This window comes from Zalophus californianus, chromosome 15, assembly GCF_009762305.2.
Source record: "Zalophus californianus isolate mZalCal1 chromosome 15, mZalCal1.pri.v2, whole genome shotgun sequence".
Classification (NCBI taxonomy): Eukaryota; Metazoa; Chordata; class Mammalia; order Carnivora; family Otariidae; genus Zalophus; species Zalophus californianus.
The window spans coordinates 30,776,419-30,795,965 of NC_045609.1; the positions used below are offsets into that span (position 1 = coordinate 30,776,419).

The window sequence follows — 19,547 nt, forward strand, 5'->3', positions numbered from 1 at the left end:
GAGATGAGCAGTACATTTGGGGGTCAGAGGATGGAGCAGAGGATGGTGGAGGCCTCAGGGAGGCAGAAGGTTGTATATGGGATTGGGGTGGGGGTGATTCTCTCCCAAAGTTGCATCAGCATCAACCAGAGACTTTAAAAAACACTACAGATCCCTGGGCCCCGGCATAGATATTTGTTTAAACTTATTTAAGCTCCCTAGGTGATTCTAGGTGTAGTCAGGGTTGTAAACTGCTGGGCCTGATGGTCTCACAGGCCCCTTGGTTCTGAGATTCTTTGCCTGCCCCTTGCTTGTCTGGCCGCAGGAGCTCTTCTCTCTGGAGGTCACAGTTGAAAGAGGGAAGGCTAAGGTTGTTGGGGGTGGAGGGTAGGTAAGAAAAGGGAAGACCAGGAATCAGAAGGTGGGGGCTGTGTTTCTGGCTTCACCCCTTCTCTCCATGTGTAATCCCTGACCAGTCTCTTAACCCCCTCGTACCTCCATTTTCCCATCTGTAAAATGGGTAACTGATACCCTGCTCCACACCTCAGTGGATTGTTTTTAGGATTAGTGATATGGGAAGATAGTGACACGTGGGTGAGACCGGTGCTGTACAAGAGAGAGTTATATAGTTACAATTGACCTCGATTGTCAAGGCCTTGTTCTGTCGCTGTCCCCTGTGGCCTGCAGGGAGACCACTCAATGGCCCTTGCTTTGTTTCTCTTGGAGCCGGGTGGGACTCAGAACTTGGAATCTTTCCTTTCCAGCCAACTGAGCTTGCCCTACCAAGTCCTTGACTTCCCATCCCTGGAAGTATTTCAGCTTAAAAACCTCCCCACCCATGCCAAGAACTCAGCCACCTGCCAACTCTGCCAGGTCAGCTCTAGGTGCCAGATTTTCACTGCAGGGTGGAGGCCCAGTGTGAAGAAGTAATGTGTCCTAGACAGGCTTTGCTGCTAACTGGAAACCCCTTATAGGAAGGCCCATTATCTCTGGTACCATCCCTTGGAGTGAGGAGTGGGGCCAAGGGTTACTTGCTTTATAAGCCCAAAGTACTAAGACCTTCATCTCAGACTTGGGTCTGGAAGGGGCCATAAGTTTTACCATAGTCATGCGCCTTCTGTAAGACTTTGTATTTTCAGTCTTATTATCAAATATGAAATGCAAGGACACTGTACAAAATTTTAAAGTACCAAAGAGTAGTCATCAGCGACAAGCCTCCAGCCTCCCCCTCTCCCCTGGTGCGCCCTGTCCAGAAGGGACATCTATGATCAGTTTCTTACCATTCACTTCGAAGATAGCATCCTAGCCATAGGATGCCCTAGGCGCGGACATGTGCATGCGTTATATATTCTTTTTTTTTTTTCCATATAAGGGAGCACATGATACACAGTTCTGCCCTTACCTTTCCACTTACATTTAAGTCCATGTGAATTTTGGAGCTCTGGTAGTGGCCGCGTCATTCTGTCTGATGGCTACATAGAGCTCACTGTAGGCTATGCCCAAAGTCATTCAATCAGTCCCCAGCTGGGGAACTCGGGTTGTTTCCGATCTTTGGTGACTGCAAACAGCAGTGCAGCAAGGAGCTTTGAACATGTCATTTTGCACATGTGTGTGTATATCTGCAGGGTAATTTCTAGAAGGAGAACCAGTGGGTTAAAAGGGTACGAGAATGTGTAATATACATACAGACATGCACTGATCATAAGCGGATGCAGCCTGATGGATTTTTACAAAGTGAACACACATGTATAATCAGCCCCCAGGTCAACCACTAGAATGGAGAGCAGAGGCCAGAAGCCCCCCCCGCCCCGCACCCGCTTCCGGTCACCACCCCCTCCCTCCAGTGGTAATCACAGTTGGAATGTCTAATAGCATAGAACCGCTTTGCCTGGTTTTGCATGTGCGTTTAGAATTTTGGTGTTTGTTAAACTGCCCTACGTAGGGTTTATACCAATTATAGTATTATTTACTCTATTACTTTAAACTGACTCACTTTTTAACCTTAATTTATTTTTTAAAAGGAGGCTTTATATCACCACTGCCAATGGGAAACCGATGTTGAGCATCGACGAGAGCGTGCAACTATAACACTAAATAGTGCAGGGAAAACAAAACGTGATTAAATCCTGGCTGGATGGGTGATGTAGGCTGTGCACCTGAGTTCTGTGTTCGAAAGGCAGGCGGACAAGTGTTTGAGAGGCTGAAAGACAAACTGGCACCAAACAGATTTGCTCCCAGATGCAATGGGAAGGATGGGAAGGAGAGTGAGCAATGAAAATTGTTTCTCAGTCTATGAGTCAGTATAAATGTGACCTGAACCCCTCACATGACCTCCTGTCCCACACTTGGGGGCCCTCTCGTTTTCAGAGGGGGGACTGCGGGGCTCGGGGCATGTTTCAGGGTGCCCCTCGGCCCCAGTTCAGGGCTCCTTCCGGTAGGTCTCACCCAGAGGCATTGGGGCCTCCTCTTCCTACCATGCAGCATGAATCACTCTGACACATGTGCCCTCAGCCCACTGGGGACACACCTCTAATTTTAGCACTGACCACAGGGTATCCTAGAGATCCATTTACACCACTGGTTTTCCTTGCTGGACTGTGGGCTCCTGGAGGTCAGGGGCGTGGCTTGTTCATACCCTCTTCCAAGTGCTGGTCTTGGGTCTGGGCACAGAGTGAGTGCTCAGGGAAAGCTGTGTCTTGTGAGCCAGGATCTGAGGTGGGGGCCCCTGACCAGGGCATGAATTGGTTGTGTAGCCAGCAGTGGTCAGATTTGCTGAGGCCTTGGATTTGCAGAGTGGCCTGGGCTGATCATGGAGGCACTGACCCTCTGGAAAGCCTCAGTCTGTTGCCTTGACAATGGGGTAAGGATTTCCAGTTGGGTACAAAAGAGTGTCAGGGCTGGGGGATGTTGACTAATCAGGAAGAAAAGGACTTGGGGCGGGAGAGGCGAGTGGGAAGCCCTTGCCTTCTCCAAGGATGGAGAAGCTTGGCCTGTGATTCTTTATATTTTCCTATAGTTTAGGTTTAAGAGTGTGGACCCTGTACCAGGCTGCGTGGGTTCAGATCCCAACTCTGGTGTTTATAAATTGAGTGACTTAAGCACTAACTTCCATGAGGCCTCCATTGCCTTATCTGTAAAGTGGGTGATCCTGGAGAGCTGCTGAGACCCTGAAATGGATGAATATACAGGAAGAGCTTACAGCCGTGCCTGGTACATTAGCACAAACACTATAGCAACTACTTAAGGATTAGCCAATCTTTTCCTACCTTCCTCTCTATTTTTCTAGGAACTCAAGATCCATAGACTGAGAATTAGAAAGGTCCTTAAAGGTACCTCTAGAGTGACCTTTTCATTTTACTGAGGAGAACAGGCCGGGAGAGAGGAAGCGAGTTGCTTTAGACCCCATAGCAAGTTTGGGACAGACCAAGAGCAGGACCCATGCGACCTGACTGCACTGGGTGGCCATGACCTTCAGCAGCCCTCACCCTGCCCCCCTCTCCCCCCCGCCACCCCGTGGTCTCCCCCTGTTGTCAGGGCCCAAGGTGTAGGTGGAGGATAGCATTTCTGGAAGGAACCATGTCCCTGGCCTCCAGTTAAGCACTAGATGAAGCCAGACAGAAAAGAAAATAGATTCAGTTTCCAGCAGGAATTTCTAACTTTTGAAAAGAGCTTTACTGTTTTTGTGAAAATAATGTGTGCTTAGTTAAAAAAACCTTTCAGGCAATTCAGTTGAGTACACTGAAGAGTGTAGAAGTCACCTTTGTTCTGGCCCTCGGGGAGCACCCCTGTTACAGGCTGTTAAACACACATCTGGATATTTCCTTGTACCTACAGGCACATACTTAATTTCCTGAATTTTAAAAATTATTATTGTGCTTGAATCCTCAGGCAGGCCCATTTTCCTCTTGTTCTAGGCAAGCATTTCAAAGAGAACTTGGTGAAATTTAAGCAGAAAGTGACTTCATCCTGGAGAAGCAGCCACCAGGTCTAACGGGCTGTCAGAAGATGTGGAAGCAATGGGGCTAGGGTCCCCCCTCCCAGCCTGGCCAAGAGGCCTTAAAAATCCAGAGAATCAAGAAGGCAGACCTGGAAGGCACTTGGAGAATCTTCCAATGCACTCATTTCGCAGATGAGTAAACTAAGGCCTCAAGGAAGTTTCTTTGCCCTTAGCTTAGGCTTCTGAGCCTGAGCCCTTCTCTTCCTCTAAGAGAGGCATTGTTTTAAATTGTAGGAATGGATTGGGACCTCCCCGTCTTTGGCTGTTTGTTCCCAGGACGCAGGAGTAACAACCTGTCCTCCTTCCTACCCAGCCTGGTGCCTTACCTCTCCGGGTGACTCACAATGCCAGCCTGGGGTGGGGCTCAGAGTAAACCAGATAAGAGACTGATAATGAAATTTCTGTACCGGCTGGCTCTGTGTACAGGGGGAAAGAGGTCTTCTGGGTTAGCCCCAAACACACGAGATTGAGATTAACCTTGTCCAGAGAGAACCTGTGCATGTGAGTGGGTTTGAATTGCATCTTAGTGGAAGGCGCGGAGTCCAGTCCTGACCTGCAATTCTCTCCAGGGTGGAAGTGGTTCTTTGCTCCTTCAGTCAGCAAATAGTTATTTGATGCCAAGTGTGTATGCCAGGCACTGTGATGTTTACTGGGAAATACCTATGAACAAGGCAGACTTAGTCCAGGCCGCCTGGGTGGCTCAGTTGGTTAAGCGACTGCCTTCGGCTCAGGTCATGATCCTGGAGTCCTGGGATCGAGTCCTGGGATCGAGTCCCGCATTGGGCCCCCTGCTCGGCGGGGAGTCTGCTTCTCCCTCTGACCCTCCCCCCTCTCATGTGCTCTCTCTCTCATTCTCTCTCTCTCAAATAAATAAATAAATAAATAAATCTTTAAAAAAAAAAAAAAAAAAAGACAGAATTAGTCCAGGCCTTGGAAGACAGACATACCAGTAAATAAATGTAGCTTGTGATCAGTGCTAAAGAGGAAATTAGGGAGCAAGGGGAGGAGATGAAAGTTCCTACTTTCATGGTGTGGTCAAGGAAGACCTTTATGAGGAGCTGGCATTTCAGCTGAGGTCCAAGGAATGAGAAGGAGCCAGCCATAACAAAGTCCTGCGAGGGCATCTCAGACAGAGGGAGTAGTCCATACAAAGGCCCTGGGGTAGGCCAGCATGGCTGAAGCAGATGGGGAAGCCTAAGAAGGGCCAAGTTGTGGGTGGGAGGGTGGCAGGGGCCTAGTCCTATGAGGAGTATGGGGTCTGAGTGACTGAAAGCGGAGGTTTACTTGTCAGGACCCGACGGCAGGGCTGGCTGGAGACACAGATCAAGTGCTGCTTCTGCTGTGTGACCCTGGGTAAAGGACCACCTCTTTGAGCCTCCCACACTTCTCATCTCTGGATACACTAGAGGCCTTGGGGAGGCTTCTGCAAGAGGAGAGATGCAAAAGCATCAAGCACCCTGTAGGGCCCGGCGTCCCCGGGGGCCTTGCAGAGCTCAGGGGGGCTGGGACTTAAGATGTGAGACCTTCTGGAGTCTGTCTTAGTAGAGGAGGCTACTTTCTGCTGGGGATGCTCTGTCTGCCTAGAGCAGATGGCTGTGGCCATAGCCTTAGGCTGAGAAGTCTGACCCCTCGGGCGTGCATGTGGCCTTTTTCGGAGGCTGGGTCCTTCCCACCCCTTAGTCCCTGGGCTCTAGCAGTGCACCAGCAGAAACCGTGCTCCACGTGATGGGCATGCATGTCCAGGCAGAGGCCATCCTAGAAGTGTCCCACAAGGCGGAGCACTGGTCCCAGCACCTGGGGAAGTGGGGCCGGGAGAAGCTCTTCCAGGAGCCCAGGGGCCAAGGTGTCCCTATGGCAGGGAGTGGCAGACAGAACACAGGGTCACAGCCTACATCACCCACAGTAACTAGCTAGGATTTAATAAAGTTGTCCCTCCGCAACTCCTGTCCTCCTCTTATTTCTGCTCTGATCGTGACTCCCCCACCCCCACCCCGCCCTTGGGGATGCAAAGAGTCAAGTGGCCACTGCCACCCCTACGGGAGCCCAGAGCCCAGCTGTCTGTCCACTGCTGACTCAGTGTCCCCGCCAGAGCCTCCTGGGAGGCCCTGGCCGGCCCCGCCCCCGTCACAGAATGTCTGCAGCTGCCTGAGCTCTCTGCTAGCACTCGGTGACTGACAGCCTCTCAAGGGACAGGGCTGGTTCCTCTCCCCCCACCCCCAGCGCAGCACAAGGCCAGGCAAACAGTGATCCTGGGGCAGAGGTTGGGCAGAACCCAGCCAGCGTTCCAAGCTGCTGCCCGAGTTCCCTGCTGCACACAAGGCCACGCAGCAGGCCTCTGTCCCCGGGCACAGTGGCAGTCCTGTTCACAGGGGGGACCCCCATCCCCCAGATGGAAAGGCTAATCCCGGGGGAAATCACCGAGTGGGGCTCATCTTCCCCTCTGAACGATGTTGTTCCACTGGCCACGCAGTTTGAGAACCAGAGGCAGCTGCTGTGGGGTCTGGCAGATTTCCTCCCGTCTGAAAGGAAGGGGCTGCGCCAGGTGCCCTCCGCGGCCCGTGGGAGTCAGCATGGGTGGGGCATTTGTCCAGCTCTAGGCTAGGCCTGGGCCAGGAGGGGGAAATGGAGAAGACGAAGGTGTCATCTTCCTCACCCAGTGGGTCACCCCGCGAGGAGGATGGAAGCTAAATGTGGGCAGGAGCAGCCAGAAGTCACGGGCCGTTTGCTGTCCCGCTGGGCAGCCTGGATTATAGAGGAGCCTCGGGGTGACTTGGGAGAGGAGGGAAGGGGGCTTAAAGGACGATGGGCACAGACAGGAGCGCAGACGAGCCTCAGGAGAGGGAGGGCGGTCACAGCAGAGGGACGATGGCTGGGCCTGGACGCAGAGGTCAGATGCACCCCTGGGGAAGGCTGGGCCTGGAGGCCACGGAGACCCAGCTCCATCAAGTAGCAGATCAGGGGAAGATCACTTGGGTGATGGGTGAGGAGCGAGACGGATGGGCTGCATGACTGTGGACAAGTCAGCCACAACTCTCTGGGCCTCAGTTTCCTCATCAGTGGGAAGGGGAGATCTCTGCAAGTCATGGGGCCAGGCAGATGGGGCGGAGCCTGCAGCATAGGTGCTGGGCGCTGGCATCACCAGGCAGGAGCCCTGCGCTCCAGGGGTGTTGGTCAGGGGGTGCCGGAGGGTATGGGAAGGATGCCATCGGGTGCCTGCCGCACCAACACTTTGTTTCACCTCTTTGGATCCTCAGAGCAACCCGTGTGAACCAGGCAGACAGGGGACACTTGTTCCATTTTACAGCTGAGGAGACTGAGGCCCCCACCGGGGAAGGGACTGGCACAACCCACCGTTTGCATCCATCCCCCAGGACCAGAGCTATTCACTGTTGAAAGTGCCTGCTGTGTTGTATTTAATCTTTTCCGAAGGGAACTTTCTCACCCAGGGAGGCATTTGCATCTTGGCCTGTAGGAAAGTAAATATTTGCATGGAGGGGAAGAAGGAAAACAGCTTTGGCCTGGTCTGGACTCAGGGGCTTAGAGCCCCTTCCTTCCTGCTGGGAGAGAACCACCTACTCCCAGGGCTGCTGGAAGCCCCTCCCAGGATACTGTGCGTGGCCTTGGACCAGTCACATAGGCTTTCTGTGCTGTTTCTGATCCCTTACCAGGGGATGGGCTGTGCTGGGGGCAGCATGGGGGGACCACGGTGGTGCTTGGGGCCACTCAGTTCCTGTGCATGCATAGCATGTCGGGTGCTGTGCTGGGCTCCATGTGCTTGGCAAGAGAGCAGAAGCCAACCCCTGGGGCCACCCCATTGCAGACTGGGGCCAAGTCCTCTAGTTGGAGTGGAGTGGGATGCTGGCTTCCGGGGCTGGTGCCAAATTCTGAGTCTGGGTCACTTCCTGAGGTCAAAAGGACCTTCTAGATCAGTGGGCCTCGACTATGGCTTGAGGCTGCTGGTCCTGGAGGATTTTGCAAGTACACACCAGGCCCTATCTTTGGAGTTGATACACTGGGTATGAGGTGGGACCCAGGCAGCTCTCATTTTTAAACGTCCCCAGGTGATTCTAATGTGCAGCTTGGAGCGGAAGCCGCAGCTCTGGTGGTGCCTGTGAGGGAACTCTGACCGGACTGGCCAGGTTTCCAAGCCAATCTTCTCTCCGTGTGAATCCCGAGTGACGTGCTGAAACTCCCCCAGCCTCCTGGACAATCTGGACAGTGTCTGTGCGCTGGGAGTTAGTGTACTGTTTGCAAGAGGCTTGCTGCTGGTGCTGGTCCCGGGACAGGAGAGAAGGACTAGCTGGGATTGGAGGAGGGGCACGAGGGAGTCGGCAGGCTCAGCCTGGGTGAGAAGGGCCGGTGGAGGCCTGCGGAGACTGCCAGCTTGGGGATGTGGGGGATGGCTCAGGAGGCTGGGCTTCTCCGGGGCACTGGGATGTATCTGGGGAGTGGCGGGGGGGGGGGCGGTCCGTGAGTTCTAGAATAATGTTTGCCTTTTGGTTATCTTTACAAGATTCTTTCACCTGTTCTAAAGGTAACACTTCTCTGTAGTCAACTTTGTAACTTAACAAGTATTTTTGTGAGTATTTTTGTGAGTCAGGGATTCACACTTGGGAGTTGAGCTAGGATGGTTCCCCGCCCCCCTTAAATTATGTCTTCAGTTTGAGAACCACTGATGCATGGGCATTGTGTTTGGAATGTCCGTTGTGATCTCGTTGACCTGCAGTTCTGACCCCTGTAGGAGAGACATGGCAGGCGGTTGTCCATCCCCATTTCCCAGATGGGAAAACAGTTCCAGATAGGTGAGATGTATTTGTCTGGGGTCATGGTGATGAGTTAGTGACCAGTTAGTGGAAGGATGGGAACTCGATTTCTGACTCTGCTCACTGAGCTCTGCAGTGGATTGATGGTCCCCCACCCCACTCCACCCTCCCACCAGAAAAAAGATACGTTCATGTTTGCGAATGTGACCTTACTTGGAAAAGGGGTCTTGGTAGATATAATTAGGTTCTGAATCTTGAGATGAAATCATCCTGATCATCTGGGTGTGCCTTAAATCGAAGGCCAAGCGTCTTTATAAGAAAAGGCAGGGGAAGCTTTGGGATGAAACACAAACACAGAGGGAAAGACCACACGGAGGCAGAGGCAGGCGGGGTAGGCGCCAGAAGCCGGCAGAGGCGGGGAAAGATTTCTCCCAGAGCTCCGGAGGTCGAGGAGCCTTGGGACACGTCGGTTTCAGACCTCAGACCTCCAGACTGGCTGTTGCCCTAAGCCACCCAGTTGTTACGGCGCAACTCCAGCAAACTTGGGATTCCTGAGGGCAGCTTCAGGGAACAAGCGCAAGCCCTCTCTGCTCCACGAGGTTGTCTCACTAGTGCGGGGCCCAGCTGAGCAGGGGGAACGGCTGTCCCTTCTTCCGGGCTGTGCTGAAGACTGCGGAGGCCGGGATGGGGTTTGGGGGCGGAGCAGGGCTGGCGTGGGGCGAAGCCTACCGTCCGGCCCCGCCCCCTCCCCGGCCCTGCCGCCCGAGCAGGCCAGTGGTTGTGCTCTCCGATGGAAGGAGGGTAAAGCAGGGGAGGGGGATGTGAGCTAGCTCTCAGGAAACTGCTTGCCAAGCGGGGCTGTAAAACATTTAGGCTTCTCGTACAGCCTTTCGGAACAGGAGTGTCACCTGTTACCTGGCGCGGGTAGAATGTGACTTGGACTTCCAGCTGGGCCAAACTCCCAGGGGCCGCGGAGGGCACCTGGCGCAACCCCTTCCTTTCAGACGGGAGGAAATCTGCCAGACCCCACAGCAGCTGCCTCTGGTTCTCAAACTGTGTGGCCAGTGGAACAACATCGTTCAGAGGGGAGGATGAGCCCCACTCGGTGATTTCCCCCGGGATTAGCCTTTCCATCTGGGGGATGGGGGTTCCCCCTGTGAACGGGACTGCCGCTGTGCCCGGGGACAGAGACCTGCTGCGTGGCCTTGTGTGCAGCAGGGAACTCGGGCAGCAGCTTGGAACGCTGGCTGGGTTCCGCTCAACCTCTGCCCCAGGATCACTGTTTGCCTGGCCTTGTGCTGCGCTGGGGGTGGGGGGAGAGGAACCAGCCCTGTCCCTTGAGAGGCTGTCAGTCACCGAGTGCTAGCAGAGAGCTCAGGCAGCTGCAGACATTCTGTGATGGGGGCGGGGCCGGCCAGGGCCTCCCAGGAGGCTCTGGCGGGGACACTGAGTCAGCAGTGGACAGACAGCTGGGCTCTGGGCTCCCATAGGGGTGGCAGTGGCCACTTGACTCTTTGCATCCCCAAGGGCGGGGTGGGGGTGGGGGAGTCACGATCAGAGCAGAAATAAGAGGAGGACAGGAGTTGTGGAGGGACCCCTAGTCCCTGTGACAGGAGTGGGGTCTGTTTGTCCCCATCTTCTTTCTCCCCTGTGGACTCCCCTGGGGCTGGCCTGTCTTAGAACTGAACTTTCCTTTTTGCAGTCGAGAAGCGCTCCATGCTGCCCCCTGTCCAGTCTGCTCGTGCCTTCTGGATCCTCCTGTTTTGTCCTTTTTAAAGCTAATGATCAGTGAGCCCTCCCTCGGTTTGAGGGACGTGCTCTCATTTACTCGGCCAGCCACCCGGAGAGGCAGCATTGTCGGCTCTACACCGAGGTGAGGAGAGGCCCAGAGAGGTTAGGGAACTTGCAAGGAAATGCCCAGCCTCACTCTCTCAGTTCCTTTCTGTCTCAGGAGCTTCTCCTTGGAAGACCGTTTCCCTTTTGGAGACTTGGGCTGTTTGAGGGAGTCGTTGGTTCATTGGCTCCTTTACTCAGGCAGCCTTGGGGGCCCTCCTGTTCTCCCCGACGCTCTGCTAGAGGAGCAGGGGCCCCGGTGTGGGGAGCAGCTTCCCAGGGCAGGGGCTCCGGACCCCCACCCCGTGTGGATTGTGGGACAGGAGGGAGCCGGCCCGAAGCGGCACAGGAGCCGGGACCCAGATCTACATCGGGCTCTCTGGAACTGCAGGAAGACAGAAAAGGAGTTGGCATCCCTGTCATTCAGTGTCCATCACTGTCCTTTTAATATTTCCGTCAGGAGAGGGCATGCCAGGGCGTGAGAACTCTTGTTCCTGATGAGGGGGGACAGCTTGTGGTGGAGGGAGCGTGAGCCTGAGAGTCTGGAGACCCAGGTCACAGCTGCTATCCAATGGCTAAGATGCTGTGTGACCTCTTGGGAGTGACAGCCTCTCTCTGGGTCTCACATTCCCATCTGCAAAATAAGGGGGTTGGGCCAGAGCCATGTCCATCTGCTTATTCCTGGTGGTTCGAAAGAGGCTTTTAGGTGGTCCCTGGGGTAACATTTTAAAATTTAATAGATATGCATGAAGTGTGATATGTGCGGAAGAAAATGATTTCTCAAATCTATGATTTCATAGATATTGGTAGGTTAGGTCAGGATCCTGTTTGTTTTACTAAGGAAAAGCTGATTTAAAGAAATGTGGTGGAAACTCCTGGTCAGGTGTAGGCACTTAACACGGTCTTTGTATCTGCTGACTTTAAAAAAAAAAAAAAATGGGGATTCTCACTACGTGTTAGAGCACCTTACAGCTTACAAAGGAGTTTCCCTGTCTCTTGGGGTCCTCTGTGTGACAATGGGCAGGTGTTAGCGTTCCTGGTTAATGGCAGAGGCAGCCAACGCTCAGAGAGGGAAGTGGTCTGTCCAAGGTCACACAGCTCCTAAATGGCAGGACTGCATCTTGCTAGTTTGTTGTGTGTGTGTTCCCTTACCCTAATTTTCTTAAAGCAGAGAAGGAGGGAACTGAGGGTGTAGAGTGACCCCCTTCTGCCTTCCCCCAGGCCGCTCTCCCGTGCACAGGGAGGACCGTGCCCCGAAGCCTCAGGGTCCTGTTTTCTAGTAGGCTTTCTTGGTTGTATAATTGGTAGGTTCCTGTTATAACCTACATTTAGCCCCAGTTAGCAGTTAGTGAGACATCTGGAGAGGGCATTAATCCCAGGCTGCAGGAAGCAGCCTGCCCCCAGCCTCTGGAGAGCAGGCCCCTGGCTGTGGCCACGGAGACTTCCCAGGCCAAAGGGAAACTCAGACCTGTAAACAGCCTTCCTCTTGGGAAAAATGGAACTTGGATCTTGCCGGCTTTCCCAACTTTTTATTGTAAAAAGATTAAAACAGAGAGAGAAGGTGAAGAAATGACAAAAGGAACACTCAGATGCCCATCAGCCAGAATCGAAACATTTGGCCAGGTCAAAGTCATGATGACAGTTCACTCCGAATATCCCAGGATGCATCTTCTAAAAAAGAGAGAGAGAGAGAGAGAAAAAAAAAAAGAACATTCTTGGCTATAACCATCATTATCATGCCTAGGGAAATACAAAGTCCATATTAAAATTTCTCCAGTCGTCCCTAAAATATTTCTCACAGTGCATTAAAAACAACAAATCAGGATCCAGCATCACAGTTCCTGCACTGCATTGAATCTCATTTTGACAAAAAAGGTCGCAGTGCATTTGAAACGTGAGTGGAAATACTTCTGAGTCCCTGAATGTTATATGTTCTGAAGCCCTGGAAGGACGATTGTGTGTCACCTGCCTGCCTTTGCCTGATCCACCAGGATCTGCTGGGGCCTTGTGCTCTCGTTGCTTAGGGAAAATCAGCAAGTGGATACGGGAAGACTTGCTGGACCTGGATATTGATGTGATGCAGGGGTGGAGGGGGCCTGCATGAGCCCTCGTCCCGTTGGAAGCCAGCCTTGGGACTCCCTGAGTGTCCACCCCGAATCCCTAGCCGCACGTGCTGGGCCCTGTGCCAGGCCCTGGGGGAGGTGCTCGAGGGAGCTGCACAAGCCAGAGCTGGCTGCCCACATGACCTGGTGTTGCTAGATCGTGGATGCTCTGCAAACAGCCAGTGTGTATGAGCAGGTTTTGGGGACGTCTGTGTGCCCACGGATATGTGGGACGCAGTCTTGGGTTCCTTGGTTCTGGAGGGTTGGGGTGGGGCAGGAGAGGCCCTTTCTCTCTTGCAAGCTGGAGAAACCTGGTTGCCAGAGAAGCTTAAAATCAGTAGTTCCGAAATCAAGTTGTCAGAGGGGAAAGGAGCTCGAAAAAAAATTTTCTTTTAAACCCACAGAAAAGTTGAAAGAAGAGTTTAAAGAATGCCTGCATGCTTTTGGTTAACAATTGCTAACATCTCGTCTTAACATCTCTTTCTCTCTGATCTTTCTCTCTCTCACTTTCTCTCTCTCTCCCTCTCTCAATACAACACTTTTTTGCCACCGAGCCGAAAGAAAGCTGCAGGCACTGTGAGCTCACCCTTAGATACTCCAGCGTTCAGCTTTCCAAAAAAGGCATTCTCCCACGCGCTGCCATTCTCCATCTGAAAAAGAATCTCCATAAAATAAAACCTCATCTCCTATACGGTTCCTATCCGGTTGTTCCCCAGATGTCCTTTGGGGTGGATCTTTTACTCAGCCAGGATGCACTCGAGGTTCACACACTGGCTTGGCCAAGACGCGTCTCTGGAATCCCCCAGTCTAGTCCATCCGCACTGCCTGTGATTCCTTGGACGGCTCCGGGCCGGTGACCTGCAGACGCCTGCGCTCTGGATTCGCGTCTCGGTTTCCTGGTCACTGGGCTCAGGCCACACATTTCTGGTACAAGCGCTGCACGGGGGCTGTGGCGGGAGGCCCGGGATACTACACTGGTTTGGAGGCGTCTGATGTCCGGCCACCCCACTGCTGGCCGTGCCAAGCCAGCCTGCCAGCCCCCTCCATTGTCAACATGCATGTCCCCTTGATGACAAATAAGCTGTGGGATGACTCTTCGGGGCTATATGAATATTCTCTTTGATGAAAAGACTTTTTTTTTTAAAGATTTTATTTATTTATTTGAGAGAGAGAGAGCGAGAGAGCATGAGCGGGGGTGGGGAGGGGCAGCAGGAGAAGCAGGCTTCCTGCTGAGCAAGGAGCCCCGATGCGGGCCTCCATCCCAGGATCCCGGGATCATGACCTGATCCAAAGGCAGATGCTTCACCGACTGAGCCACCCAGGAGCCCCACAAAGAACTTTTGAAAGCAAATCTGAGCGTGTGACTCTCTGCTTAAATTATTTCAGCTATTTCCCTATTGCAATGTCAAACTATATCTCAGATCTGCCTGCTTCTCGCCCCCTCTCCATGCCCCCCCCTCGTCCAGGCTGCTGCCACCTGGCATCAGGGTGACCGTAGGAGATTCCTGACTGCTTTCCCTCTGCGCCTCCAACCCCACCTCCAGTCTGTTCTCAGCACAGCAGTCAGTCCCAGTAACTCTTTTGAAAATCAAGGTCAGTCAGAGGTTCCTCTGTAAACCTGCGCGCCTCCCACACACTCGGAGCAAAAGTCTGAGTCCTCTCAGTGGCTTCCCAGGCTTGACCTGACTTGCTTTGCCCCCCCGCACCCCCGCCCATGCCCTCTGACCTCATCTCCTACACAGTCCCCCTCTGTCACCCCATAGATGCTCTTCTGTGAGCACAGGAGCACATTCCAAGGTCTTGGTAGCTCTTGAACATTCATCCATACGTCTCATGGATGTTAGAGAGCCCTCCGCTACTTCAAGTCCTTGCTCAAATGTCACTTTCCCTGACTAAGCCATTTAAAATGACAGTCTCCTCCCCCAGCCTCCCCAGCCTCCTTTCCTGTTTATTTCCTTCATAGCACTTATAACCATGACATACTGTGTTTTTCTTATTTGTCTGTCCCCAGCTAGAATGTGAACTCCCCCTAAAGACGGGACTTGTGTGTTTGGTTCGCTGCTCTAGCTGTGTCCCCCCCGCCTCTCGTTCCCCAAACAGCTGCTCTCAGGGTGTGCTCCAGCCTTCCCTGGGGGGCCCCTTTCAAGGGGTCCCTGAAGTCAAAACCATTTGGAGGACCCTTTTTATAGTGACACTGAGATGTTGCTTGCCTTCCCCTCTGTCATCCTCGGGCGTGTTTAGTGGGGGTATTCCGGGGCACTGGGTGGGGGGGTGATTATGACTATAGACTGAGCGAGGAGCAGCTAGGAGACGGCAGCCGTCTTCCTATCAGCCACACAGTGTTTGCAAAAATGTAAAGTTCAGGGGCGCCTGGGTGGCTCAGCCTGTTAAGCGTCTGCCTTTGGCTCAGGTCATGATCTCAGGATCCTGGGAACGAACCCCACGTTGGGCTCCCCGCTCAGCGGGGAGTCTGCTTCTCCCTCTCCCTCTCCCCCCAAGTCCTGCTGGTGCGTGCGCTCTCTCTCTCTCTCTCTCTCTCAAATAAAAAAATCTTTTTTAAAGAATGTAAAGCTCATACCACTCTTTTCACTCCATTTTTTTTTTTTTGGAAAATATTTTATAAGAAGTATGCTATTTATGTTGTAAGTCTATTACTATTTCTAAATGAGTTAAATGTTTAGAATATGTCTGTTTTAATTTCTTATGTAGTCAATAATTAATAGATATCCACAAAAACAAAAGCTCTAGGGTCCTCCAAATGTTTTAAGAGTAAAAAGGAGTCCTGAGATCAAAACCTTTGAGAACCACTGGCTTAAAAGTCCCCTGAGTAAAGAGCTGTTGAATGAATGAACGTTTTGGTTTAACCTGAGAGGCCTGGCCTCTGTGAGCCTGCCTGGCTTCCTCCCTCTTCCAGTCACCGGTGCTTGGCTCCAGCTGTGCAAACCTGCTGTCCCCCTGGTACCTTCCTGGGCTTCCGAAACTGCTCGCCACTTCAGAAATCTTTGCTTATCTATCCCATGCATTAAATGGACTCCGTTCAAGCATCACCTTCTCCAGGAAGCCTTCTCAGATTTCACTGGTCTTGCCTATGATTTAGCATCTCCTCCTCTCTGGGCCCTCTGCACACTCTGCCCCGGTGTTTCCCTAACTCTGCTGCATTTGCTGGTATGCTCGTGTGTCTTACCAGATCGAGTTCCTTGAGGGCAGGAGCTAAGTTTTATCTTTTTATGCCCAGTGCTGGGTACATAATAGGTATTTAATAAATGTATGTTGAATCAGTGAATGCTGCCTTGGGATTCACAGCAAGGACTCTCCTTCCCCCAAATTATCCTTGGAGCAAAGTGCCTCTAAAAGGGGAAATGGTTTCTGGCCTCTAATTTGAAGATGTCCGTGTTAGAACTGTACTGTATCTTTACTGGGGAAGGAGGAATCACATTTCTTGAACACCAGAAACTTTTGCATGGCATCCTGCTTCAGGGACAGTGTGGTTGAGCCGGCCACTGTGGACCAGCTCTGGCCCTGAGCACTTTTCATGTAGCTGCTGTGGGGAGAGTGTGGTCTGGGACCTAAGCCCCCCAACGTCCTGTGAACTTGTGGAAGTGACACATTTGCAGACTTTGAAGTTGTTGAGGTCAAAGATGGGACGTGTGTAGCTGGGTCCTGCCGTCACGCCCTGCCCGCGGTCGGTAATAAACACCTGACGTTATTTGCTCAATGGGCATAATTAATACGACGAATATCAGTACCGGTGAGGGCTTCCCATTGTTGATTTCATAGGTGATCAGAAGTGGAGAGAGATCCCTGTAGCTGGGGTGATCCAGAAAGGCTTCCCAGGGGAGGAGGGCTTTGAGCTGAGTTTTGGCGGATGGGTATTAGCCCCTTACACCTTTACTATTTCCAAAAAAACAGTTGGTGTCCTACCCACTGCTGCTGTAGGAGACAGAGTGCTGGTGGTTTGTGTCTTGGTGGAGGCTGGGGTGGGAAGGGCACCTCTGTCCCCTGTAGGGCTTTTTCTCATGCTGAAGCGTGACGTTCTGGACCAGGTAGGAAAGCAGTGGGATCCCAGGAGAGGGGTCTTTGGGCCACCCTTCGTCCGCTGATGGCCGGGATTCTGGGTGGGGCTGTCCTCGTATGAGTTTCCATGGACTTCTGGAGCAGTGAAGGGATTTTGGGGCTTGTAGCCAACATCCTCCCTTTTGGAGCAGGGAAACTGAGGCCCAGAGAGGGGAAGGGGCTTGCCCAAGGTCACATGGGAGCTGGTGACAGACTGGGATTAGTCTCCCCTCACCTCCAACTCTCCTTCCAATGTATGGTACTGCTCCTTTTCCCCTTTGCCCTTTGACCTCTTTGGAGTCATGAACCCTGGCAGTGGAGGCAGTTTATGTTCTCGGAGGCCCCGCACATGCCAGGCACTGACCCTTGCGGTCTGACTGCCCCCTCTCCCTTCCAGCTCTAGTTCAGGGGCAGAGGGGGAAAGAATGAGGTAAGGGCCAAATTTATATAAAAAGCAATTTGATTCATTTTTTTCTTAGATAAAAAACTACATCTAACGTTAAAAATAAGAAACATGAAACACTTAGTGTAGAGACCACCCTTAATTTACATATGGCCAACTCAGCCAGGTGACCCTTGGCAAGGGGTCGCCTGGCCATGGGTCCTCAGCTCCCTGCTGGAGCTCTTCCTTCCCTCTCCCACTGCCCTGCCCTGCCCTGCCCACTCCTGTTCAGGCAGCTGCCTCCTTTTTTTTTTTTTTTTAAAGATTTTATTTTTTTGTTAGAGAGAGGGAATACAAGCAGGGGGAGTGGGAGAGGGAGAAGCAGGCTCCCCTCTGAGCAGGGAGCCCGATGCGGGGCTCGATCCCAGGACCCTGGGATCATGACCTGAGCCGAAGGCAGCCGCTTAACCGACTGAGCCACCCAGGCGCCCCGGCAGTTGCCTCCTTTACGGGGACTTCTTTCAGCAGCCCGGAGGGTCGGGGAGAAGTGAGACCACAGGAGGCCCCCGCCTACCCACCAACCCTGTCCCTTGAAGTTCTTGCCTTCACTTTGGGTTGTTTCTGGGAAAAGCCCCAGGCCAGTAGAAGAATCGGGGATGTCTGGTCCAGTACCTGGTGGACACATGCATGCTCTAAATGGCTGCTGGGACCTGAACTGGAAGCCATTGTCTAGAACAAAGCCCCCTTGTCACCCCTGTGAGCCTGTGTCTCCTTTTAAAAGGTCTGAGAGGCGGGGAGGCCTGGGCCACCTTCCCTGCTCCTGGCAGCAACCCACGGCCCTGAGCAGGAGAGCCTTCACTCGCTGGATGCTGGGTGCTGTGGCAGATGGCACCCCGGGCCAGAGGGAGAGGGTAAGCAGTGGTGGTTTGGCACAACCAGCAGGAAACACCCCCAGCCCCACACTGCAGAGCTCTTCCTCCTGAGGGGCCCCCAAGCCCGGATCCCAGTTTCCATTCTCTATTCTTCACCTCTCAGCTGGAGCTCCATCCCTAGGCCTAGGGCACTGCCTGCAGTGACCAGAGCGGGGGGACTTCCTGTCCCTACTGCCAGGCCCGCCTGTCCGCTGTCCCACCGCTGCCAGGCCCACCCATCCAGGATGCATTCCAGGGACCCGTGGCTTCTTGTGCTGATGGGCCTCTGTTAATGAGCCTGCCTGGCTGGGGCCCACGTGGGCCCGAGATCTGCGAAGATAATCACCCAGATGCCACGGGAACGCAGCCCTGGGAGCAGCTTCTGACTCTCTTGGTCCTGACACAGTGAAGGGGTGGGGGGAGAGGGAGGCCTGGAGAGGGAAGGAAAAGAAAACCAGGGAGAGGAATGTGTTGGGTGGAGGTGATTTGCTCTTGACTCTCCTTTTTCCCTTGGCTCTTTCCCTGGTTTTCAGATGAACCACAAGTCACTCTGATCTGTAGGCCTTGGAACACTCTGTTCTGGAATGCGATCACCTGCGTTTCTTTTTTGGGCTTATGGGCATCTGAAGCAAGATGATTTCTCAGATTCACTCCTCCAACAGGTACACTGGGCCAGTGGTCCCGACACTCATGGAAGATAAAGTGGTGGGCAGTCAAACTCCCTTGCATCCTTCAAGGCTCGGCTCCAATGGGCCTTCTCTGACTTCCCAGGAGGAAGTAATTCCACCTCTTGTCTCAGAATAGCCTTATCAGTTGTCTGTTTTACCACTTCCTACCTGTCTGTCCCCAAACTTTGGAGAGTCCCAGCTGGGTCAGCTCTTACCCACAGTTTTTGGTACGTGTGTGTGTGTGGGGGGGGTGTTCTTGATTAGAAATCCCACTCTCTGCCCTGGCTGGGTTGAATAGCTGGGCTGCCAAGCCTCCCAGCTCAGCTCTTTTATAGCCTGGAATGTGCTGTGTGTGTGTGTGTGTGTGTGTGTGTGTGTGTGTAGGAGTCTTCGAATTCAAGCTTCCCTAACTGTAGGAGGGGAAGCAAAACAGACTGGTGTACCCACCTTGCTTCCTAGAGGTTTGTTTTCCAAAGGCCATGTTTTCCACCCCTGGACCTAGCTGGTGGGCCCTCCAGCCTTCCAGAGGTTTTTCCCCACTTCTGCCCAAAAAGCTCAAAGGGGATGGGGAGCACCCTTCATAGAGAAGTCATAATAAAGAAGACACGAAGAAGGAGTAAAGCATGCTCACGGGCAGGAAGCCCTGATAAAGATGTCAATCCTCCCCAAAGGGATCTATAGATGCAGAGTGATCCCGTCGAACCTCAGTGGGGTTTTTCTTGGAATTTGATTAGGTGACTCTAAAATGTGTAGGGAAGAATCTAGGTCTAAGGATATCTAGCCACTTTGAAAGAAGACAGGAAAGGACTTGGCCTTCCAGATGCCCAGATGTGTTATAAAGCTGTAGTTGCTATGATGG

At 52.9% G+C, this 19,547-nt stretch overlaps 1 protein-coding gene across 5 annotated transcripts in view; it reads left to right on the plus strand.

Moving 5' to 3' along the window:
- TSPAN15 (tetraspanin 15) overlaps positions 1-19,547 on the plus strand; it is a 49,760-nt gene that overhangs the window by 1,689 nt on the left and 28,524 nt on the right. The gene's annotated exons all lie outside the window — the stretch shown is intronic.